General features: G+C 36.0%; 2 pseudogenes; one reads left to right on the top strand and one right to left on the bottom strand.

Moving 5' to 3' along the window:
- Positions 1-9,708: 9,708 nt before the first annotated feature.
- Positions 9,709-26,343, top strand: part of LOC114489347 — a 40,777-nt pseudogene continuing 24,142 nt past the window's right edge.
- LOC114489348 lies at positions 17,084-17,882 on the bottom strand (annotated as a pseudogene).

The following is a 26,343-nucleotide window of genomic DNA, read 5'->3' on the forward strand; positions in this document are numbered from 1 at the left end:
TGGCCTGCAACCCAATCATGTACCCTGGCTGGGAATGGAACCTGGGACACTTTGGTTCCCAGCCCGTGCTCCATCCACTGAGCTACGCCAGCCAGGGACAAAATGTACCAAAGTTTTAATCAAAGAAGATTACCAAAAGGAAGAATCATACATGCCCAAAGACAATCTCTTCAGCAATGGGTTTAGACTCATGTCATTACAGAAAACCCTATAGCAGACAGGTTCACTGGATGGCTCTAGGACAGAGCAGTTCCCACTCAGCAGGCTGATGTGAGTGAGGATGGATCTCACAGTGTGACTGGCAACTAGGATGACCTCTCCGACAAAGGGTCATCAGGCCCAGGTTGCAGAAGGGGAGCTCTGGCTGTGACTAGTCACAAAAACTTGCTGGAGGGTGAATACTACAATAACTTCCTGCATGAATGCAGATGTCAGCCACAGCACTGGAGCCAAAGGAGAGAAAACAGCATGAAACCAGGAAGAGGGGTCCTTTCTCCCAGGGCCTTTCACTGACAAAACATCAAGTGAGCTGACAGAAGAGGTTGTAGGATCTGCTGCCATTATCTCAGAAAGTACAATAGGTATAGGTATGGAGCAGAGAGAACTAAATATCTAATTGGCCCACACTGTTACTATGCAACAACCCCAAGGTTTCTATAACAAAAGCCATGTGACTATACTCCACTTGTTTGGACAACAGAACCAGCACAAATATCTTTTGAATCTATTTAGTGTGTCATTATGATTGTAGTGATTTTTTGGTAGAGACTGGTAGTTTCATTGGGCAATAATTAGTGTCCTTTGATATCTCTTATATATCTGTTTATTTTCTTCTACTGGATTTTGGTTATTTTTGAAGGTACCTTGTTTTATTAAATTGTTTGTCTTTCCCTTTAAACATTCTTAATTATTATGCTTAGAAACCTACACTGATAGAAAAAATACAATGTTAAAATTAAGAATATAAAACTTAAAAAAATAACATGTCCATGTGAATTAAACATTAGTTATTGACAGAATGTGGGAACAAAATTATTAATTTGACATCATTAAGTGGTAGTTTCACTATAATTCAGTTACAAATAGAGAGATTCTATATTTGTTTATCATGTGCAAAATGAATTAATAATTTGTATACATTCATCTGTTTAAATATTTCTTGTTTATGGTCTCTATTTATTTCTTATGTTCATATATGTAATATGTGATTATTCAAAATTAATTACAAGTGATATGTGCATTGAGTTGATTATAATACCTGATGTTTGTTATAAACAACCCAGCTGTATTGGCATTTACAAACAAGCATTAATTTTACTCAGTTTTTCTCAGTCACACACCTGTGGTTCAGTTGGTTTCCAGTTGATGTAGGCTGAGCATGTATGAGTTTAGCTCCAGACCACAGATTCAGTTCAGATCTTTTTTGTATGTTTTGTTCTATGAACAATGGGCTACCTGATATGTGATCTTCTCAGAGCAGGGATTAGCCACTCTAGATAGAACTAGCAGAAATGTGCTACTTAATGCCTGTGCTCTCAACTCATAACTGTTACTTTCATAAACATTCTATTAACCAAACCAGTCACATGGTCAAGCTTGCTAATTTTCTGCAAAGTATACCCTTCTCATAGTGGTCAGAGAGAAGAAATATAGATTCACTAAAAAATAATGTAATCTACAATAACAGCCATAGACACACATGAAGAAGGGAGTAGTGTCCCAGCAGTGATGACCCCTGTGGGGGTTATGGAAATCCCAGAGGTCAGAGTATGACATACCCACACACACTGTAGAGCCACATTGGTCCTCACATCACTTCAATGCTGCCAGGTATGTGTCCTTGTATTTTAACACAATCAATTTACACATCAGTAGGGTCATCATTTAATGATAAAAATAATTTCTCAAATTTAAAGTACCTCTTGTCAATATAGGGAAACAAATAGAAATCATTAAACTTTTGAGGAGAAATCACCAAAGGCAATGATCAGGAGAATAATTCTGCATAGGAAATTAGTTGATCAAAGCCCATATGAAAAAAAAAAAGTGGTCAGACTTCTTTGAATGATCTTGGGAAAATGGTGACTTTTGTGTATATGGTTAAAGCCCCATTCATCTCAACAGCTGCTTCTCTGACACAAAGTGACTCTGACAGCAGCATCACAGAGATTGCAGAGTCTGTCTGAAATGCTCTGCCCTCACAGATGTTCAGTGTAAATAACAAAAAGAGAAATAAATATCAAGTTACAAAAATGGAGAATGTACTTGAGACCATATCACTTGCATACTGTGGTGATTAGCGTCAAATTTATCAGTGTTACTAGTTTTGATACCAACTTCATGTCTTCATCTGAATATTGTGTTCCCAGTGGAACCCAATGGTATTGCAGTTTTTTTTTCCCAGATGGCATTCCCAGTTATTCTAACTTTGTTCAAAATGCTTTTGTGCAACACTTATTCCTTTGGACATGATATATTATATTTTTTATTATTTTTATTTTTATCATTGTTCAATTGCAGTTGTCCCACCATTTTCCCTGTTTCCCTCCCCTGCCCTGCCCACCCACTCTGAAGTCTACTCCCTGCCTGTTGTCCCTGGTCATGAGGCTTCTACTCATGTATTTTAACGTTTCTGGCTTGCACCAACAATATTTCATCTGTCACAGTTGGAGGGTTAACCTCTGAAATCCAGGGGTCAAGAGGACTGTCTTCTCTGTGAAGATCCAGGGGAGACTCTGCACCATGCATTTCTCTCACTGTTGGGTGGAGCCCTCAGTCCTTGGCATCCCTTGGCTTCCAGACATCTTACTCCAGTCTCTGCCTCTGTCATCTCATTGTGCTCATCCTGTGTGTCTGTCTCTGGGTTCATATGTCCCTCTTCTTATAGGATATCATATGTACTAATTAAGGCCCTTCTATACCAGCAGGACCTTATCTTAATTTGTTTACATTTGCAGAGGTCTATTAGATAAGGTCACATTCTTGGCCTGTTGTAGACATTAATTCAGGGGATAGAGGAGTGTGTGAATGAGATAGTAGAAAATGAGTAAAATAAGCAAGTTAATGTGTAAATCTTTATTTTATTTTATTTATTTATTTTTAGAGAGAGAAGAAAGTAGGGAGAGAAACATCCATGTATGGTTGCCTCTCATGGATCCCCTACTGGGGACCTAGACTACAACCTGGGCATGTGCGTGACTGGGAATTGAACTGGCAACCCTTTGGTTCCCAGGCCTGGTGATCAAGCAACTGAGCCACACTAGCCAGGGCCAATGTCTATATCTTTTGTCTGAGTATCATTTTAACTGGAGACTGTATACGGTTTGGTGTTTCTAAAAACTCAGTTCCAACCATGTGCTTGTTAAACATTGGGAGTGAGATGTGAAGGCTCTCAGAAGAGAGGGGGGAAATGTCCTGTCATCAAATCAGAAGCAACAGTCCACTGAGAATCCACGTCTCCATGACACTTTAAGTCTTTCAATGTTCGTAACACTTTAAAATATAACAAACATGTTTAGTTTTTTAAGGAAATTTTGCCCTGATTTCCATAGTGAGTGCCCCAGTGAGCATTCCCACCAACAGTGCACTAGGGCTCCCTTGTCTCCACATCCTCGCCAGGACTTGTTGTTTGCTGATTTACTGCTGATGGCCATATGAAAGTTGTGAGGTGGCATCTCAATGTGGTTTTAATTTGCATCTCTCTCTTGGCTGTGATATTGAGCATTTTTTCATATGTCTATGGGCCATCTGTGTGTCTTTGGAAAAGTATCAGTTCAGCTCTTTTGCCCATTTTTTAACTGGATACTTTGTCTCCATGACTTTGATTCATTTCCATTATTTATATACTTTGGAGATCAAACCCTTGTCTGATGTGTCATTGGAAAATGTGTTCTCCTACAAAGTCAGTTTTCTTTTCATTTTGATGATGTTTTCTTTAGTCATGCAGAAGCTTTTTAGTTTGGTGTAGTCCCATTTGTTTATTTTTACTTAATTTCCCTTGCACTAGGAGATACATTGGCAAAAGTATTGCTACATGGGATATCAGAAATTCTCTTGCATCTGATTTCCTCTGGGACTTTTATGGTGTCACGACTTATATTTGTCTTTTATCCATTTTATGTTTATTCTTGTATATAGTCGAAGTTTGTGGTCTAGTTTCATTTTCTTGCATGTACCAGTCCTGTTCTCCCAGCACCATTTATTGATGAGGCTGTCCACTCCATTGTATGCTGTTGGCACATTATCATATATTAATGGCTGTTAAAAAACTAAAAATGCACTGCCTTTGACTCAACGATTCCACTGCTTGGAATATATGGTAGGAATCCTGAGTCACCTATTTAAAAGAACTTATGCACCCCTATATTCATAGTGGTGCTATTTACAATAGGCAAGAGCTGGAAGCAGCCTAAGTGCCCATCAGTACATGAGTGAATCACAAAACAGTGGTACATTTACACAATGGAATACTACGCAGCAGAAAAAAGAAGGAAGTCCTCCCCTTCATGACTGCATGGATGGAATTGCAGAAGAGTATGCTAAGTGAAAAAGCCAGTCTGTGAAAGACAAATACCATAGAGTTTCACTGATAATTTGAACCTAATGAACTAAACAAATGGACAGAATAGTACTAGAGACATGGAAATAACGAACAAAATGACAGTGACCAGAGGGGATGAGAGAGGGACATAATGGGGGAAGAAGGAGAAGGGTCTAGTGAAGGAACGTGTAGGAAGGACCCATGGGCACAGACAACAGGATGGGAATTGGCTGTGGAAATAGGAGTGGGTGGCGTAGGGGACAACAACAGGGGTAAAATGGGGACAACTGTAATTGGACAACAAAGAAAAACAGAAACTATGAAAATTTAAGTTTATTTGAAGGCAAATAGTACGTTTAATAGACCTCATTTTCAAAGACTGGGAACTACAATTTGTATAGTTTACAAGGTGTCTGTTTTATTACCTGCTGAAGATGACCAGCTACAGTTTCCATAGTTCCTTCATAATACTCAGCACCTGGCAAGGACATGATTTGTTTAAAAGATACTTTTGTACTAACCACATGAGAAGTGGAGAGACAATGCCTTGGCTGGTGTGGCTCTGTGGATTGAGTGGCTGCCTGTGAACCAAAATGTCCCTGGTTTGATTCCCAATGAGGACCACATGCCTGGGTGCAGGCCAGGTCCCCAGTAGGGGGCGTGTGAGAGGCAACCACACATTATGTTTCTTTCCCTCTCTGCTTCTTCTCTCCTCTCTCTAAAAATAAATACATAAGATCTTAGAAGATAAGTGTAGAGACCAGAGCAAATGGTGATTCTTTGCATCTTTATGTTTCTGAGTATAAGACTGTTTTCACTGTCCTGTAACATTTACTGATTTTGACAATTTAGGGACACAGTGAAAAGCAGAGAGAAAATAATTACAAAAACAGAGGTAACGTATGTCATACCTGAGACTGCTTAATTTCTTTCGAGTGGGTATTTCCCAGATAACTCATTTTAAACTAATTCAAACAGCAAAGCCAGTGCTTACAGAGTAAGAACATCAGTCAGATGATGGTTTCTCTCCCCTATGCTATAATGTAAATATACTTTTTGATGCTATAAACACATTTCTTCATTGTATTTGTTAAGTAAATTAAACACTGCATTTCCCAAAAATTAAGCTTAAAACTTTAAATAATTTTGTTTTATCCTCCCGAAACAGAAAATCTTCTGGAACCTCTTTTTTTTATTTCTTTTTTTAATTTTAATTGTTGTTCAAGTACAGTTTTCTGTCTTCTCTTCACACCCATCAGAATGGAACCTCTTTTTTTTTTTTTACCCAAATGGGTAAGCATATTATACCCTTAGGAAAAGTGCATTGGATTTTCTGTTCTTTTGTGTGAATGAATTGCATGGTTTGAGGGCCATACTTTTCACCCCATGATTTTCTGACCTCAATTATTTTCAGAATATAACAGGTAGTAAGTAATGATGATGTTCATGGGGCTTTCAAAAATTGCTCCTATGCAATGAGATCAAACCACATTACAGTATGTCTTTTCATTTTTGCAAATGCACTTTTACTTTAATTTGTATTTTTCTATTACAGTTGACATCCAGTAACATTGTAGAGTAGTTTCAGGCGTACAGCATAGTGGTCAGATCCTTATATAACTTATGAAGTGGTCCCGAATAAGTCTTGTCCCCACCCAGCACTCTGTGTAATTATTTGAATATTATTGATCATATTTCCTAACCTTTACATCTGCATGACAATTTTGTAACTCCCAATTTGTAGAATTACCTTTTAGAACTTCTCATATGCAGGACGTTTGCATATCAATAGAAAGTTTTACAGTCTTTGCTTTATTTGTTACCTTTTTCCCCTTTGGTAGGAACATTTCAGAACATGTCTGAGTGAACTTCAGTAATGTGATCCAGTGTTGTCGACTGTCACCACCATGTGATACATTAGATCCTTAGGCTTCTTCATCTCCCAAGTGAAAGTTTGTACCTTTTACCAACTTCTCCTTATATTCTTACTCCCAGCCCCTAACAACCACTGTTCTCTGAATTTGTTATTTTTAAGTTTCACCTGTAAATGACACCATGCAGCATTAGTCTTTCTGTGTCTCACTTACTTCACTCAGCAAAATGCCTTCAGATGCATCCTGGTCACAAATGAGAGAAATTTCTTTTTCTCAAGGATGAATAATAATTCATTGTGTGCGTATAACTTTTTAAAATCCATTCATCCAGTAAACACACTTAGGTTGCTTGCATAACTTACTTAAGGTGAATAATGCTTCAAGGAACCTGGGAATACAGATACTTCTTCATAATAATTGTGTCCCTTTGGATGTATATTCAGAAGTGGGATCGATGGACCACATGGTACTTACAATATAACTCACTACCAAAAAGAGATAATTATTTCCTCTTTTCTTGATACAATATGAGATGGATGAAAATAATACCATTTGGTCCACACTAGATGACACATTTAATGTTTTATTTCTTCTGAGATTCATGTGTCATTTAACTCGTGTTTTCAAAACTACTTTTTCTGTCATTTTCTATTTTGATTAGGTTAAATTTTTTAAATTACATTTGTTTTCATCCTACATAGTTATATTTTGATTTTTGTCATTTACAACTGATATTTCTCTTAAAATACAGACAGATATTTATGATTAGAAGATGAATTAATTAATATTATAATGAGTAGCAATGTTATATTTCAATCTCTTACATTATAATGTAGTACAATGTTGTTTAAAGTTTTCTCCTTCAGAGACACTTATTTTCAACAGGGGAAATATAAATTTCTCATATAAAAATAACAAATTTAATGCAGCCATTCACAAAAACACGGGCAGAGAGATTGAGGAGGTAAGCTTGCGCATTAATATCGGTGACAGTTATCCTTAGTTGAAAATGCAGTCATTCCTCAGAATATTAGTGACAAATATCATTGAGTACCTATTGCTAATGGGATTATGATTTTATCTTTTTCCATTATAACTAAGAGACAGTGAGCATATAAATCAATTTAAGTAATGCCAGAATTTAGTAACATGGTCCAAGGGTAGGATTGCAACATCTAATATACTCTTAAGAAGGCCTAAATTTTCAGTGTTCGAAATTTTAAGATATAAGTGAGTTAAGAGTAGGGTGGGTAAATGCTTTGTCCCAGAAATCTTTGGGAATATGCAAGTGACTTCTCGGGCACTTACGAGTGCACAAACTAAATGACACTGGACAAGCTCACAGTCTCCTATATTCTGGAGGTGTGTGATGAGATAAACCGTTTTCAAAATTGCCCTAGTGTAAGAATTTCCTGTTCAAACTTTAAGTGACACAGTGATGAGAAATCTGATTATTTTTCTGATTTTGCCTCACTCTCAGTGTTCAGGGGGCCGTCTGTGAGGACCACAGACACTGCTTGTAGACGGGAGTCAGCAGGTCTCCTGTGAAGGATCCACGGCTTTCTGGCTCCCGGAGGTATGTGTCTCTCCTCTCCTGTCTCTCTGCTGACCCGATTCTTTTCATGGGAAAGTACAAATCCTAGAGGTGTTACAAATGAAGTACAATTATTATACAATCAAATCAAAGAAAACACTGGTATTAATTTCTGTGTAGTTTAGGGTAAAGAGTAAAATTTGAAAAAAAAATCAAATCTTTGTGCTAAATTACTAACAAGCATGCCACATACATATTTTGGTTTGAAAATCATGGTAACCTAAATGGAAAAGTATAAGCATCATGACAAGGAGCAGTTAACTTTGGATTTTGTAATTAATAGATAAAATAATACATGTGTATTACTTCATATTTAATCCAGACCATACAAATAGATTTTCAAAATGAATTCATCAAATCATGAAGGTCAAACAAAATTCTTCCAAAATACATTTCAGTTAAATAAAAGCTGTTTGACTTGCAGTAAAAATCAAGATTTAGTAGTCTCTGTAAAATAATTATTTAAACTTAATTATAAACAATCAAGCGATTTTTAGAACTTGAACAAAACATTGCAACAAGAGATGCCACATTGATAAGATGCTGCTGTGGCAGGAATTGTTACACTGTCTGATATAAGTAAAAATGTGGCAATTGTGATACAATAATTAAGTGACTTTGGAAAACTTGTAAATGTCAGATTGAGTATTAAGTGTTTTAGATGCATTGTATTTCACATTATTTTCATTACCACTTTAATTAGCAAACTAGGTTGCTAGACATTAATTCCTAAAGGTTGTGAACTGTGAATTTCAAAGCCAGAATGTATTCCAAATCTCACTGACGGCAGTGTCCAGTGACTGAATTATTAAATTATATTTCCTGATTTATTACATTTTACTACACACTAAAGCTATCTTCACAGAATTTGACAATCAAGGGATTTTTCTGGACATTTGCAGCAACAGTGTTCCTCCATAAATGATCTATAACACATTTATTTACTGTTTTTTGTGTTTTCATATCTTAACCTTTAAAAAAATTACAAGCCACTGGTGGAAAGTATGTTAAATAATCCTTTAATGTTCTATTGCCTTTATTATTTATTGAGTTTTGGGTAACTTTAATATGTCATGTAACATTTTCAACATATAAAAACTTTCATTAAAATTTAACTGATATCTCAGAACTCTACAATTATTCAAAATAAAATATTTGATAACACCTCTTCTGTCCTTTGACCTAATAATTATAAGTGACTGAATTACATTAATTTATTATAGCTCATTACCATACATGCTAAGAGTACTATTCCTCCAACTTTAGAACACTCAATCTTTAAACATTAGTTGATTTAGAAATTGTCATTAAAATGGATGCATTGTTTTTTTCATAAGGCATTTTAATTTTCACAGTTATTATAACTGTTAAAATATTTCAGTGGAATCTGACTTTATAAAGATATTGTTCTAAACTACTTTATTCTTCACTAACTTACTTTTCATTACTTCAACCAATAATATCATGTCACACACAGAATATCATTTTCAAAACCATTATTCTCTCAGAAACACATACTTAAATCTCTAAGTCAATGAAAACAAGACTTCACACTGTTCAAATGCACAGTGAGTACTCTTTCTTCTCTCGCACTCCACCCATGCTGACTGTCCTAGGGATCCGGTGAGTGTTCACATCACGTATTAACACTGAAGGACTGTCATCACAGGCACCATCCCTGACGTTACTCAGCTGCAGAGATGGATCTCCAGCAGGAACATGACTCAGAACTGAATCTGGCTGAGGACTCCAGGAGACAGCAAAGGAAAGGCAAGGACAAGAAAAGTTCCATTTTACAAACTGAACAGCAAATGTCCTTTATGGAAATAGAGTATTGAAATGCTTCTCAAGATCTTCAAGGGAATGACAAGGACCATCATACAGGTGACAAATTTAACAGACACACAGTATGGCTGTTGTGGGATGTGCAGTTGGTGTGAAGACGTAGGGGAAAGAGTAGGGAATTAGCTGATATATGTTGTCGTTTGTGAAGATCAGGGCTTAAAGTTGGAAAAGTGTCTTAATATGAAATCTGAGCAGTGATTTATTAAGACATCGTTGTAAGGTGTAGTTTTTGATCAGCAACTCAGGGAGGATTATATTTCCTGGCAATGCAATGCTATAATCTGGGGGGGAGATTGCAGTGGAAAACTTGGTTTGGGGGTGGTTCAAGTTTATTTATGTGATTCGCCGTTCATTGGGTTTCTCTCTGAAAACTGTCCAACCAACATCTTTATTTGTTTTTCTCTTGCTGCAGATTCACCATCACCACCAGAGAAGCTCATTGCCGGGATCCTGGGAGTCATCTGCTTTGTCTTGATGTACACTTTAGTAAGAATGGTTCTCTGTAAGTAATCTTTTGAATAAGAGAACTTCTCACTTGAATGAATGTCAGTGCTGCTAAACACTTTAATATATTATAGAATAGATCTTCCACTTTAAAGTAAGCTTTTAGAGAAATATGGAATGTCATTCTGAGTTATTCAAGTGCATAAATAGAATTATTGTAAAGAGCTTTTCATATCCATTTGTACATTTTTATTTCGCTACTCAAATATATGCATTAGGAATCTAAGGACATTATTGATAAATACAAATTAATTCTTGGAATTGTTTAAACCACTTGTTTTAGAAAAGGTAACATGTGATCCGAAGTCTTTTGATATATTCTTCCCCTAAATCTTTACTTTTGTATTACTTGCTTTGGTGAAATAAATTTTATTTCAGATTTCTCTGCTCCTAAACAATACACCAAATTTCAAACTAAGAAACCAAAATGATGGTGCTTTGATTCTATCAGTATTAATTTTTATTTTGAGAGTCACTATCATTTTCTATGCACTGTAAAACGGGAGGCACAATTTGTCCACAGCAGCAAGGATGGAAAAAGATACATTATTATTTTGAAAGTTCTGTTTTTAGTATCCTTTATATTTTCTCTGTCTTAGGGAAGGCACAAATAAAATATATTTATGAGGGAGAATATAAATGATGAAATATAGCAATACATGTTCATAAATGATTAGAGGAGAGTGATTATTTTTCATGTAATATGAAGTAGCATACATTGAGAATTACCATATCCATGTCTGCCTCAGTGGCTCAGCTGATTTGACTGTCATCCCACACACCAAAAGATTGCAGGTTTGATCCCTGGTCAAGGCTCATCCCAGGTTACATGTTTGATCCCTGTTCAGGGCATGTACAAGAGTTAACTCATCAATACTTCTTTCTCACATCATTGTTTTTTTTCTCTTTCTCTCCCATCCTCTCTCCTTACGAGCAATAAGCATATCCTCATGTGAGGATACAAAAATAAGTTAATGAAATAAAATCACTTACCCATTGAGACCAATTAGCTTATATGTCCTACAGCTCTAAAAGATGAACAAATATCATTACTATGCTACATAAGAAGTGGTTGCATTCATTAACATCCTAGGCATTAGAGACTGGACATATTTGTTTATATGTCTTTTAATATGGGCACAAACAATAGGGGATGACAGATGACCTTTCTCCATGATACGTATATGAATGTTTTTTTAATATGTATCAGCCTGTAAGTGTGCATAGATATTGTGCTAATGTATGCATATACCTATGCACATATATGTTTTTGTTTTATAATTCAAATTGTGTTCAGTTAAAAATTCATTATTTTTATGTTCCTCAGCTCCTCTAAGCACTTCATAATATTGTAGAATAAAGACTTGTTTCAAAGTATGCCTGTAGACTAGGAGCAAAATTGTTACTCTGCACAAAATTTGTCCAAGGTATAAATATCAGAACATTTTAGAAAGTAATGTATAAATATGTATGTATATATCCCACATATCAGTATATATCTTTGTACTATAATTCAAGTCATTCTTTAGGACTTTATTGAAAAATACAAATAAATTCTTCATATTGATTAGACCATAACTGTTAAGAGATGGTGAAGTTTCCTTCTCAAGGCTTATGAAATATTTGTCTCTAAATTGACATAGCTTCATTAATTTCTCTTGGTAAAATAAATTTTATTTCAGATTATTTTAATCCTAGACAATTTTACCACTTTTCAAAGTAAGGAACAAACGTATTATGATTTATGTACATCAACATTACTTTTTTACACTGATTACTTCTTTTTCTAGCTAATGTGATACTGGTGCAGAAAAATTCTTCTTTCTTGTGCATAATATAAATTATAAATTATTTTAACAGGGAGCCAGATAGGTACAGGAGAGAACCAGACAACAAGGAACCAGAAAGGTACCTAATTATTTCCTGTGTTCTGATATCAATACAGCTCCTACCTTGTCTCTAACACATCCAAGTTCATAGGTTTTTTTGGGAGATCAAGGGAACATAAATTATAGTACTGGGCAATAACCATATATAAAATGAGTGTAGAAGAGTGCCTTTCTTATGCAAAAATATGAAGAAATAATCATTTAATTTCATCATACTCATTGTTGCCATTTGACTGAAAGATAATTTTGGTTTCTAAAAATGTGGTTTCTTTTATTGACTTTCAGGACATATACAAAGTGGATATTTTCATTTTGTGTGTTTGCTTAATATGGGCACATGAATTAGGGAATGAGGGGCTGGCCCTTCTCTGTTAGTGTGTGTGTGAGTGTGTATCAGTGTATTATGCTTTATATATGCCAGTCTGTGAGGGCATATGCATATACTGTGCACTAATTTGTCTCTACCTATGCAAATATTGAAATTAATTTCCATTTTACAATTCATATTGTTCTTGGATAGCAATACATAGTATTTCCTCAGCAATTCATTGTGGTCAATGTCCACCAGAGTGGGTCACATATTCCAACAACTGCTATTACATCAGCACTGAAGGAAAAACATGGAATGAGAGTTTGATGGCCTGTGCTTCTAAGAGCTCCAACCTGCTCTATATAGATAATGAAGAAGAAATGGTAAGATGTTTAATGTTTCCAACATTTTACTTAAAAGAGTATTTTATTTTATATTCTATAGAATTCATTCATACTTCAGTATATATCTGTAATTTATTGTATAAACAGTATTTTATTGTTTGAATTTATAATATTTTATTCATATTTATGCCATTAATGTTCATTTGATAATTTTCAGTTCTTGATTTTCATAGAAAATCATGCTTCTATAAATGCTTTCTTTCTAAAGTTTGCTACTTCATTTTACTGTGCATCATGGAGACTATAGATGTGACTGTGCATGTTGCAGACTGCAATTGGTCATGAAATAAGTGTTACCAGCCTTCTCCTGTGCACTCTCTCATAATGTGTCCTCTCACCTCACTTAACCGGCTTTCTCAGATTATATATCACAAATTATCTTTGCCTAATTTTGAATTTTACGTAATGGGAGTCATTCATTATTCCTTTTACATGTCTCCATTAACTTCCTCATAGTATTTTTTCAATTAATCCACATTATTGAATGTACCTGAAGTTTGTTAATTTTCACTGCTATATTGTATATACCAGGCATTCTTTAATCTGTTCTACTCAGAATAGAGATATTTTTAGTATGCAGTTGTTAAGAATAATTATTTAATAAAAATCTTTGTGTGTTTCTTTTTTCCAAATAATACACTTTTAAAATAATTGATACGTAATAATACATATAATATATAAATTGATATGCTATATATGTTATTTTTGTAATAGTATGATATTAATTTATAAATATGGTTGTTCGAATGGCATATGCGTATAAGTAAAATGTATTCCTATTTTGCATCAAATAAAAATTGCAGGGTCAGAAATATATGTGTATGTAAATTATCCCTGCACTCTCTAGTTTATTGTATAAATACACATTACATCCAATAGTTTCATGATCCAAAGCTTAGTACTGCCACAACTTTTAATGCCATCAGCTCTGATCATTATATAAAAGCATAATCATGACTTTAATGGGTATTTTCCTCATACTGATCAATTTAACACATGTCTCAGAGCACCATTCATGATGAATTTCTGTACTGTGAGAATGAGAAGTGCCTATTCATGTCTCTTGACCATTTCTCCTGTATGTTACTTGTTATTTTCATTCTTAGAAGTAGTTATATTTTCCACATGACTCTTTTTTGAACTTGTGAGATGTAAATGGCTTTCTTGCCTGTTAATTACACTTTTCTTCTCATATTGGAGTGTTTTAATGGTCGAGATTTATTAATGTTACCATCATCCAATATCTCATTTTGGATGTTGGTGATTATTTTGGACATGTTTCACAAGCTGGTCAAAATTCATGAAGATAGTCTACTGCATTACTCTTTATGGTTTATCTTTCTTCTTTATTGATGGACTTTTACGTCTATAATACTTTGAGAATCAATATTTTTGTGATGCTGTGTTTGTGATGCTGTGTGGTAGAGGTCAAGTTCACACTTTTTTAACAGTGTTACCTAGTTGATGTAGCATAATTTATAGCAAATGATCATTTCTACATAAACAACCTTATATACATGGGTTTATATATTTTACCATAAAATTTAAGAGGATGATCATTCATTGTGTCTCAAAAATTGTGTTTCTGTCTTCTTTTGTGTTTCTTTTGTTCACAGGCAATAAGCATACCTAAGTGGGTTTTACTAATAAAGTTCTATAAAGGTCCCTGAGGCTCTGTTAGTTTTTCTCTCCCTTTCCCTCCACCTTCAGGATATACCATTTCTATCACTTTATCTTTATTTTGTCAACTCTTTCTTCTACATCTCAATATTTATGTAAATGTTTTGAATATTGTAATGTAGGTCATGATTTTTCAACTGATAATTTTATTTGATTCATTCATACAGTTTTTATTTTACTAATTGTTCTGTCACTGCCATCCTATTGCCATAGAGTTATCTGAACATAGTTTTTAAAATACATTTTAGGTAAATACATATTTATAATAACTACTATTAAATATTTGTATAAAAAACCCAACATCTTATCACAGTGAAAGTTGTATTGTGTCCCTGATTTATCCCCCTGAGTATGGAAGATATTTTTTAGCTTCTTTGAATGGTTTCAAAATTTTGGTAAGTCTACATTTTCAATAACATAGTATAATAAACATGAATCTTCCTACATGTTTATAAGATTAATATATTTGTACTTCAGTAAACTATTACTGTAGAATCATCTCTTTTGAAGTGCACTTACTCAGTTTTTTTAAATTCTTCTTATTATTTTACTTGTAGGCTCAATTACTGGGATTCCCCTTGGGCCTGCATAGCTTACTTGACAACCAAGGATTTTTAAAAATGTTTTCAAATACCTCAAGTCAGTATGGCTCCACCCTCTGCTACTTGTTGTACTTGTGTGTGTGTGTGTGTGTGTGTGTGTGTGTTTGTAAGGCAATACTCATAATTTTAAAATCCATTCTCAAATAACTTTGAGTTACATTTTTTATTGCATCATCTTTGTTTCTTCTACCCAGTCCAAACTTTTTTTCTATCAACCAAGTACGTGCAGGGAGTTAATATCAGCTCTTGTACTGTGCTCTCACATTGAGTACCTACCTATTATACTTACGGCTGGCACTGTGCTTCACACAGAGTAGAAAAAGGATGGTCTTCCTTACTTTTAATTTAGTAGATTCAGCCTTTGACCTGAAGAAAGAGTGGGCAGTTTAACCACGCCTTCCATAGCTAATCAGACTTCCCCTGTGGCAACACCAATGATGTTTTTGCACTCCCCAAACATTGAAAATTGAGTTTCTTACTCAGGACCTGAGATGGGGATCAGGGGATACATGGGAGCAGTCTTAGACATGAAGGCTACAAATTTGCTTTATTTTCACTGGAATCTCTAGTTTCTTTTTCCAATAATAAATACTCATATTATTTTTAATCTTTGATCAAATTTCAGAGATGTAAAATTGCAATGTTTGTCCATTCACCTAATCATTCTATTACATTTTCTTAATGTGTCCAATATATAAAACTATATTATAAATTGAATCACTATAACCTAGAAAAAATTAACTGTACTTGGTTATTCATTTTTGAAATCATCTTCATATAAGTTGCAAATACACAATTTAGGTACTTAATATTTTATTTGATTCCATTTGAAGTCTCATAAAATACAAACTATAACCTATTTAATTCTCTTTCTATATTCTGATTAGAATGTTAAAACAACATTGACACAGGCCCATTCCAGGTAGGTCAGCTGCTTAGAACATCATCCAAAAGCACGCAGGGTGCTGGCTGATGCCCCATCATGCACATACAAGAAGCTGTCAAGGAATGCCACACTAAGTGGACTGACTAATTGATTGCTCACTCTCTCTCTCTCTCTCACTCTCTCTCTCTTTCAAATCAATAAAAATAAAGTAATAAGCAATAACATTGATTTAAAAAGGGAAGTGAGTTAATTGGCATGCATCTAATTCCTTTTAAAATGAAGAATGTTAAAAATGATTATCTATGTATCAATATTACGTATAGCTCAAAAGCTTGTGCATTTTCAAACTGTTATCAAAAAGTTGTTTTTTTTAAAAATGATCAGTTGTGAAAACAGTCATAGCAGTGCAGACACAATATGGAGAACGTAGTCAACAATATCCTAATGAATATGTGTGGTGTCAGTGTCAGATGGGCCCCAGGTCAGTTGGGGTGCTCAGCTCTCAAAGTGTACACAAGTCCAAAACAATATTGAATGAGAACTGTAAGCAAAAAACAAATTTTAAAAAGTTACTCTTCAAAGTGTGTTCTCTGAAAATATCAACATTACATTTTTCTAAGGCCAATTTATTAGTGTCCAAAATCATTCTCATTGTTTAACGTTAACAAAATCTGCATCGAAATTCAAAACATACAAATAAATGGGCAAAGGCCTTATGATACAGTCATTACAAATATAAAGTTTGCCCTGACTGGTGCGGCTCCACAGGCATCGTTCTGTTACGGGAAATGTCACTGGTTGGATTCCCAGTCAGGGCACATGCCTGTGTGTTTGCAGGATGAGTCAGGGATCCTGCACAGGAGAGGCAGCTAATTGATGTTTCCCTTTCTCCCTCTCTTCCTCTCTCTCTAAAAATAAATACAATTGTTAAAAAATAAATAAAATATAATATAAAGGTTTAGACTTTTGTTTTAATCTCCCATACTAGTGCAGTTGTAGATTTGTAGTTTTCTTTGAAGTCTTGTGCATCTCACAGCAACATGAATGGTTCTCTTTCCCATATTCTACTGGCCTTGACGGGTGCTGGTTGGCTTGTTGCACATGCACCCCTGCATTTTCAACTTGGCTTCTATGTGATTACACCTCATTGCTCATGAATTTTCATTCCCAGATCTTTAAAAAGTTCATTAAGATCCATACTATCAGCTTCAAGTTGCCTAAAATAAGTCTCTCTGATGAATGAGATGGAGGTCATCCTCTGTAATTCCCTCATCCTGCACTTGCCCTTGAAGGTGAGCTTGGCTTTTCCAGAACACAGGATTCCTTTTTTTGAGCTCTCCTCAGTAAATCCACCAGATGCTCTGGCACAGGCTCCCCACTCACGCAAAACAGTCTTTCCCTCTCTCAGCTGCTGGCCTTCGGAGAGTTGCTCAGTGATGTTGTGAATTCTGCCATTAAAAATTAACCTGTATATTTCTTTCACACTGTTCACTGAGGGTGATGGGAAGAGATACAGACTGTTCCATGGACTTCTCTGTTCCTTTGACCAGTTGGTTTTAATATGGTTGCTTCCTGTGCAGCTGTTGTTTCCAGTCAGGTGATTCTTGATATGTTCCTCTTTGATTCAGAGTCCTTTATTTTTCTACACCAGGTCATGTGATCTTTGCATGTTGGATATGCTGGACCAGCTGGGTGGGGTGACCAACAAGTCCTAGATCTCAGGACATGGTTGATTGCTTATTCACTAATGCCATCAGGTGTTGATGGGCTGTACAGTTTACATAGATGTCACCTTCTCCTCTAACTATGAGCCAACTTGATTTGTTTTTACAAATAGAGATTAATATATCAGCTTTTACTTAATTTTTCATAAAATTTGTTTTCTCATAGAAGTTTTTGAACATATTTGAAATAGTTCCATGGATTGGATTGTCCCAGAGAAATAATACTAATTCTTGGGTGTGGACAATTGGCACAACTCTCTCTTCTGAACTGTAAGTTTCTTTAGAACTCACATATTTACTCCTTCATGCTTTCAAATCAGGGATTAATCTTAGAAATAAAAAGCAATGTGTGCACAGTATGTGAAAAAATATTTAAATGTTTTTTTTTTTAGAAAACGTTAAGTAATATTAAGATTTACTATGTAACTTACTGTGAATAGTTTATTTATTTATTAAAGTGTTAACATATATCACCAGATTAATAATTTCTTACCTCTGCATTTCAGGTTTTCAAAAACTTCAGAGTTGGACAAGAATTGTGTAATTGGAAATTTTAAGACACATAAATTCTGTTCTGAATCTTGTTTAGTAAACCGTAGGTATATTTGTAAGCACCAGTCATATTAGGTTACCTAAATTTGGTATAATGTTACTCTCATCACCCCTACAGAACAAATTTCTAGTTTCTTCAGAATGCTGCAGTAATTTTTGTAAAACTTTGCAGTAATTTTCAAGAAATTATTTTCAGACCAGTTATGGTTTCACCAGAAAAATAAAAAGAAGGCACTGACATTTCCCATGTTCCCCTTGTCCCCCTGGATGCAGAACAACCCCATTATCAGCATCACACAGCAGAATGGGACATTTGTTACTGAGAAGGAGTCTGCACTGACACATCGTGGTCACTTAAAGTCCACAGTTATTCTGATCCTTCATCCTTGGTATTGGAGAATTGTTTTAAAATCTATATTTATGTTAATCTTTAAAATATATATCCAGATATCTATTAAACATTTTTAAATCTTTTGTTACTTATTAAATATATCAAGTATAAATTATGAATTGTAATATTAAGTACTGTTATATCTAAGTCTAAAATAACATGAATGATTGTAGACACATCTCGAATATAATTTTCCTAGCCTTTGAATGTTGAAAATGAGAACTGAACATATCAGGATAACAAGGTATGTATGGCAATTGAGTCAGAAGAGAGAAATCAGGGATGATTTAAGGAATTATTAAGTATTTTGGGGCCATAGCCTGCAGAGAAGGGTAGAAGAACATTACAAAATGTACTGTAGGGTTAATCAAGGAAGATTACCAAATGGAAGGATTATATGAGACCCAGGGCTTCCTCCTCAGTACGGTGCTGGGGTCCAGCCTCGGCGGGGTCTCAGGGTCCCCGAAGGATGCACGGCTAAGGTGAAGAGGCAGACTCCAGATGTGGTGCCAGAGGACAGCCAGGCTCTCTGGACCTGACTGACTCACCGAAAAAAATCAATCTTTATTTTTATAGGGGAGGTTATACAATATTCAATACAGAATATGATTATTAAAACAAAAATGGTTACCATAGAAATAACTTCGAAAAGTACAGAAGCTTTTATAGATCAACCATGTTAAACAAAGAAATAACTGAAAAGTACAGGAAGTCCCACAGATCAACCATATTACACAAAGGTTACTTTGAAAAAGAGGATCATTAATGAGATAGCCAATGAAGCTATATGAGCACAGACTTTCTAATAATGATTATAATTAAATATCTACTAAGTTTCTATAGATCGGTCTAAATCAAAGGGGTACAAGGAGTGATTTAAAAATTAGTTATTGTTTATAGAAATTAGATTGTCTAAATTTGAGAAATGATTTTTTACCTAGATCTATTAACTACATGTCTGGGGATGGGGCATATTATATTTCCATGTACTAAGATTATTATTTTTAAATTAAAACTTCTTCCTGTATTTACCTGGTCCCATCAATAACCGCCCAAGGAAAGACATGGGAAAGGCATGGGAAAGGCATGGGAAAGACAGTGGTTCTAATAAATCTTGAGCTTTTGAATGGTGACTCCCTAGACATTCCTAGCAATGGCTGCCTCCAGCGTTCTGGCAGCTAGTCTGCCCATAGATTAAATCTATCCTTAATTTTCCAGGTGGGGGGAGTGGGCAGCATTAGGATTATTAGGGGCTTCTAGTTAGTGATCAGCAAGTTATTTCACCCAGAATCAGAGGCATCATGCAACGTTTTCTGTTATAAGGCACGGGTGTCCAAAAATCTCACTACCTCATGCTAATAGGGACAGGCATACAGGAAGAGATAGACAGGAGATCCAACCACAGTCACCTATGGTGTGCGGATGGGTCTCACCCGACCCTACTGTGCCAAAGGTCAGCTGTCTGTCAGCTCCCGACAGTACTGGGTTGCAGACTTTCTGGCAGACAGTGTCAATACAGAAAACTTTCCAGCAGACACGTTCACTGGATGGCTCTAGGAGTGAGCAGGTCCCAGTCCACAGGCTGCTGTGGTTGAGGATGGATCTCACACTGTGACTGACAAGTAGGACGACTTCTCTGACAATGTGTCAGCAGGCCCAGGCTGGAGAAGGGGAGTTCTGCCTGTCACTAGTACCAGAGACTTGCTGGAGGGTGAATACCACAAGAACTTCCTGCCTGCATGCAGATGTCAGCCACAGCACTGGAGCCAAAGGAGAGAAAACACCATGAAACCAGGAAGGAGAGTCCTTTTCCCAGTGCCCTTCCTTCACTGACAAAAGGTCAAGTGAGTTGACTAGAGAAAAAGTTGTAGGATCTGGTGTCATAATCTCAGAAAGTGCAATGCATATAAATTTGGAGCTTAGAGTACTAATTTTTATTTTCCTCCAGTAACTTTCTTTATTTTGAATGAAACAAATAAAGGTGAAATTTAGAAAAATTTTACTACTTATTGAAGTAATTATTTGTTAATCTTATAATGATTAAAATGCATAAAAGTCAGTTTTGCACCTTTTGATTATTTTTCTTTTTTTATCAGAAACCTCTTTCTTTTTTTTAAGATTTTTAAAATTTATTTTTAGAGAGGGAAGGGAAGGAGATAGAGAGAGAAAAATCATCAATGTGCGGTTGCTGGGGTTTATGGCCTGCAACCCAGGCATGTACCCCGGCTGGGAATCGAACTTGCAACACTTTGGTTTGCAGCCCGCACTCAATCCACTGAGCTATGCCAGCCAGGGCTGATTATTTTCCTTTTTTAACATTTTTATTGTTGTTCAAGTACAGTGTTCAGCCTTTTTCCCCACCCCTGCCCACCATACCAGCCCTCCTCACCTCTCTCCCCTGTTTCCACCTCCCCTTGTTATTGTCCACGTGTCCTTTCTAATAGTTCCTGCAAACCCTTCACCCTTTTCCCCTATAATCCCCTCCCCTCTTGACTCTGATCACTGTTAGCCTGTTCTCAATTTCAGTGACTGTGGTTATAGTTTGCTTGTTTGTTTGTTTTTTGATTAGGTGCCTGTTTAATTGTGAGATCATGTAGTATTTGTCTTTTACCACCTGGCTTATTTCACTTAGCACAATGCTCTCCAGTTCCATCCATGCTGTTGCAAAGGGTAGCAGCTCCTTCTTTTTTTCTGCTATGTAGAATTCCATTGTGTAAATGTACCATAGTTTTTTGATCCCTTCATTTACTGATGGGCACTTGGGTTGCTTCTAGCACTTGGCTATTGTAAATTGTGCTGCTATGAACATTGGGGTACATAGGTTCTTTTGGATTGGTGTTTCTGGGTTCTTACAATATAATCCTAGTAGTGGAATTGCTCTGTCAAAAGGCAGATCCATTTTCAGTTTTCTGAGGAAATTCCATACTGTTTTGCATAGTGGCTACACCAGGCTGCATTCCCACCAACAGTGCACTAGGTTTCCCTTTTCTCCACAACCCGTCCAACATTTGTTGTTTGTTGCTTTGTTTATGATGGCCATTCTGACTGGTGTGCAGTGGTGTCTCGTGTGGTTTTAAGTTGCATCTCTCTGATGGCTAGCAATACTGAGCATCTTTTCATATGTCTCTGGAACCTCTATATGTACTCCTAGGAGAAGTGTCTGTTCAAGTCCTTTGCCCATTTTTAATGGGTTGCTTGTCTTTTTAGAGTGGAGTCATGTGAGGTCTTTATATAATCTGGACATCAAACCCTTGTCTAAGGTATCATTGGCAAATGTGTTTACAAGACTTGTACTCAGAAAACTACACAACACTAAAGAAAGAAATTAAGGAAGACACAAACAATTGGAAGCATATACCATGTTCATGGATTGGAAGAATTAACACCATCAAAATGTCCGTACTACCCAAAGCAATTTATAGATTCCAGGCAATACCTATTAAAGTACCAATGGCATATTTCACAGATATAGAACAAACAGTTCAAAAATTTATATGGAACTCTAAATGATCCTCAATACCTGCAGCAATCTTGAGAAAAAAAGAGCAAATTAGGAGGGATCACAATACCTGATACCAAACTGGATTACAAGGCCACTGTAATCAAAACAGCCTGGTACTGGCATAAAAACAGGCACATGGAACAATGGAACAGAATAGAGAGCCCAGAAATAAACCCAAGTCTCTATGGTCAATTGATATTTGACAAAGGGGGCAGCAGCATAAAATGGAGTTAAAATAGTCTCTTCAATAAATGGCATTGAAAGAGCTGGACAGCTACATGCAAAAAATGAAATGAGCACCAACTTACACCATACACAAAAATAAATTCAAGGTGGAAAAAGATTTAAATATAAGTCACGACAGCATTAAAGTCCTACAGGAGAACATAGGCAGGGAAATCTCAGATATTCTACACAGCAACATTTTCACTGATATGTCCTCTAGAGCAAGGGACATATGGGAAAGAATAAACAGATAAGATCTCATCAAAATAAGAAGCTCCTGAATGACTAAAGGAAACGGCATTAAAATGAAAAGAGAACCAACCATAAAGGAAAGCTTTTCTGTTCTTTTGTGTTAATGAATTGCATGGTTTAAAGACCATACTTTTCATCCCATGATTTTCTGACCTCAATTATTTTCAGAATATAACAGGTAATAAGTAATGATGTTGTTCATGGGGTTTCAAAAATTGCACCTACACAATGAGTTCAAACCATATTACAAAATGTCTTTATTTTTGCAAATGCAATTTTACTTTAATTTTTATATTTCTTTTTTTTAAGATTTTATTTATTTATTTTTAGAGAGGGAAAGGAGGGAGGCAGAAAGAGAGAGAGAGAGAGACATCAATGTGCAGTTGCTGGGGATTATGGCCTGCAACCCAGGAATGTACCCTGGCTGGGAATCGAACCTGGGACACTTTGGTTCCCAGCCCGTGCTCCATCCACCGAACTACGCCAGCCAGGGACAAAATGTACCAAAGTTTTAATCAAAGAAGATTACGAAAAGGAAGAATCATACATGACCAAAGACAATCTCTTCAGCAATGGGTTTAGACTCATGTCATTACAGAAAACTCTATAGCAGACAGGTTCACTGGAGGGCTCTAGGAGAGAGCAGTTCCCAGTCTGCAGACTGATGTGGGTGAGGATGGATCTCACATTGTGACTGGCAACTAGGATGACCTCTTTGACAGAGGGTCAGCAGGCCCAGGTTGGAGAAGGTGAGCTCTGGCTGTAACCAGTCACAAAAACTTGCTGGAGGGTGAATACTACAAGAACTTCCTGCATGCATGCAGATGTCAGCCACAGCACTGGAGCCACAGGAGAGAAAACAGCATGAAACCAAGAAGAGGGGTCCTTTCTCCCAGTGCCCTTCACTGACAAAACATCAAGTGAGCTGACTGGAGAAGAGGTTGTAGGATCTGCTGCCATTATCTCAGAAAGTGCAATAGGTATAGGTATGCAGCAGAGAGAACTAAATATCTAATTGGCACTCACTCTTACTATGCAACAACCCCAAGGTTTCTATAACAAAAGCCATGTGACTATACTCCACTTGTTTGGACAACAGAACCAGCACAAATATCTTTTGAATCTATTTAGTGTGTCATTATGATTGTAGTGATTTTTTGGTAGAGACTGGTAGTTTCATTGGGCAATAATTAGTGTCCTTTGATATCTCTTATATACCTGTTTATTTTCTTCTACTGGATTTTGGTTATTTTTGAAGGTACCTTGTTTTATTAAATTGTTTGTCTTTCCCTTTAAACATTCTTAATTACTATGCTTAGAAACCTACACTGATAGAAAAAAATACAATGTTAAAATTAAGAATATAAAACTTAAAAAAATAACATGTCCATGTGAATTAAACATTAGTTATTGACAGAATGTGGGAACAAAATTATTAAATTGACATTATTAAGTGGTAGTTTCACTATAATTCAGTTACAAATAGAGATTCTATATTTGTTTATCATGTGCAAAATGAATTAATAATTTGTATACATTCATCTGTTTAAATAAATCTTGTTTATGGTCTCTATTTATTTCTTATGTTCATATATGTAATATGTGATTATTCAAAATTAATTACAAGTGATATGTGCATTGAGTTGATTCTAATACCTGATGTTGTGTTACAAACAACCCAGTTGTATTGGCATTTACAAACAAGCATTAATTTTACTCAGTTTTTCTCAGTCACACATCTGTGGTTCAGTTGGTTTCCAGTTGATGTAGGCTGAGCACGTATGAGTTTAGGTGCAGACCACAGATTCAGTTCAGATCTTTTTTGTATCTTTTGTTCTATGAATAATGGGATACCTGATATGTGATCTTCTCAGAGCAGGGATTAGCCACTCTAGATAGAACTAGCAGAAATGTGCTACTTAATGCCTGTGCTCTCAACTCATAACTGTTACTTTCATAAACATTATATTAACCAAACCAGTCACGTGGACAACCTTGTTAATTTTCTGCAAAGTATACTCTTCTCATAGTGGTCAGAGTAAAGAAATGTAGATTCACTGAAAAACAATGTAATCTACAATAACAGCCATAGAAACATGTGCAGACGGGAGTAGTGTCCCAGCAGTGATGACCCCTGTGGGGGTTATGGAAATCCCAGAGGTCAGAGTATGACATACCCACACGCACTGCAGAGCCACATTGGTCCTCACATCACTTCAGTACTGCCAGGTATGTGTCCTTGTATTTTAACACAATCAATTTACACATCAATAGGGTCATCATTTAATGATAAAAACAATTTCTCAAATTTAAAGTACCTCTTGTCAATATAGGGAAACAAATAGAAATCATTAAACTTTTGAGGAGAAATCACCAAAGGCAATGATCAGGAGAATAATTCTGCATAGGAAATTAGTTGATCAAAGCCCATATGAAAAAAAAAAAGTGGTCAGACTTCTTTGAATGATCTTGGGAAAATGGTGACTTTTGTGTATATGATTAAAGCCCCATTCATCTCAACAGCTGCTTCCCTGACACAAAGTGACTCTGACAGCAGCATCACAGAGATTGCAGAGTCTGTCTGAAATGCTCTGCCCTCACAGATGTTCAGTGTAAAAAACAAAAAGAGAAATAAATATCAAGTTACAAAAATGGAGAATGTACTTGAGACCATATCACTTGCATACTGTGGTGATTAGCGTCAAATTTATCAGTGTTACTAGTTTTGACACCAACTTCATGTCTTCATCTGAATATTGTGTTCCCAGTGGAACCCAATGGTATTGCAGTTTTTTTTCCCAGATGGCATTCCCAGTAATTCTAACTTTGTTCAAAATGCTTTTGTGCAACACTTATTCCTTTGGACATGATATATTATATTTTTTATTATTTTTATTTTTATCATTGTTCAATTGCAGTTGTCCCACCATTTTCCCTGTTTCCCTCCCCTGCCCTGCCCACCCACTCTGAAGTCTACTCCCTGCCTGTTGTCCCTGGTCATGAGGCTTCTACTCATGTATTTTAACGTTTCTGGCTTGCACCAACAATATTTCATCTGTCACAGTTGGAGGGTTAACCTCTGAAATCCAGGGGTCAAGAGGACTGTCTTCTCTGTGAAGATCCAGGGGAGACTCTGCACCATGCATTTCTCTCACTGTTGGGTGGAGCCCTCAGTCCTTGGCATCCCTTGGCTTCCAGACATCTTACTCCAGTCTCTGCCTCTGTCATCTCATTGTGCTCATCCTGTGTGTCTGTCTCTGGGTTCATATGTCCCTCTTCTTATAGGATATCATATGTACTAATTAAGGCCTTTCTATACCAGCAGGACCTTATCTTAATTTGTTTACATTTGCAGAGGTCTATTAGATAAGGTCACATTCTTGGCCTGTTGTAGACATTAATTCAGGGGATAGAGGAGTGTGTGAATGAGATAGTAGAAAATGAGTAAAATAAGCAAGTTAATGTGTAAATCTTTATTTTATTTTATTTATTTATTTTTAGAGAGAGAAGAAAGGAGGGAGAGAAACATCCATGTATGGTTGCCTCTCATGGATCCCCTACTGGGGACC

Source organism: Phyllostomus discolor, chromosome 2 (assembly GCF_004126475.2).
Source record: "Phyllostomus discolor isolate MPI-MPIP mPhyDis1 chromosome 2, mPhyDis1.pri.v3, whole genome shotgun sequence".
Taxonomy (NCBI): Eukaryota; Metazoa; Chordata; class Mammalia; order Chiroptera; family Phyllostomidae; genus Phyllostomus; species Phyllostomus discolor.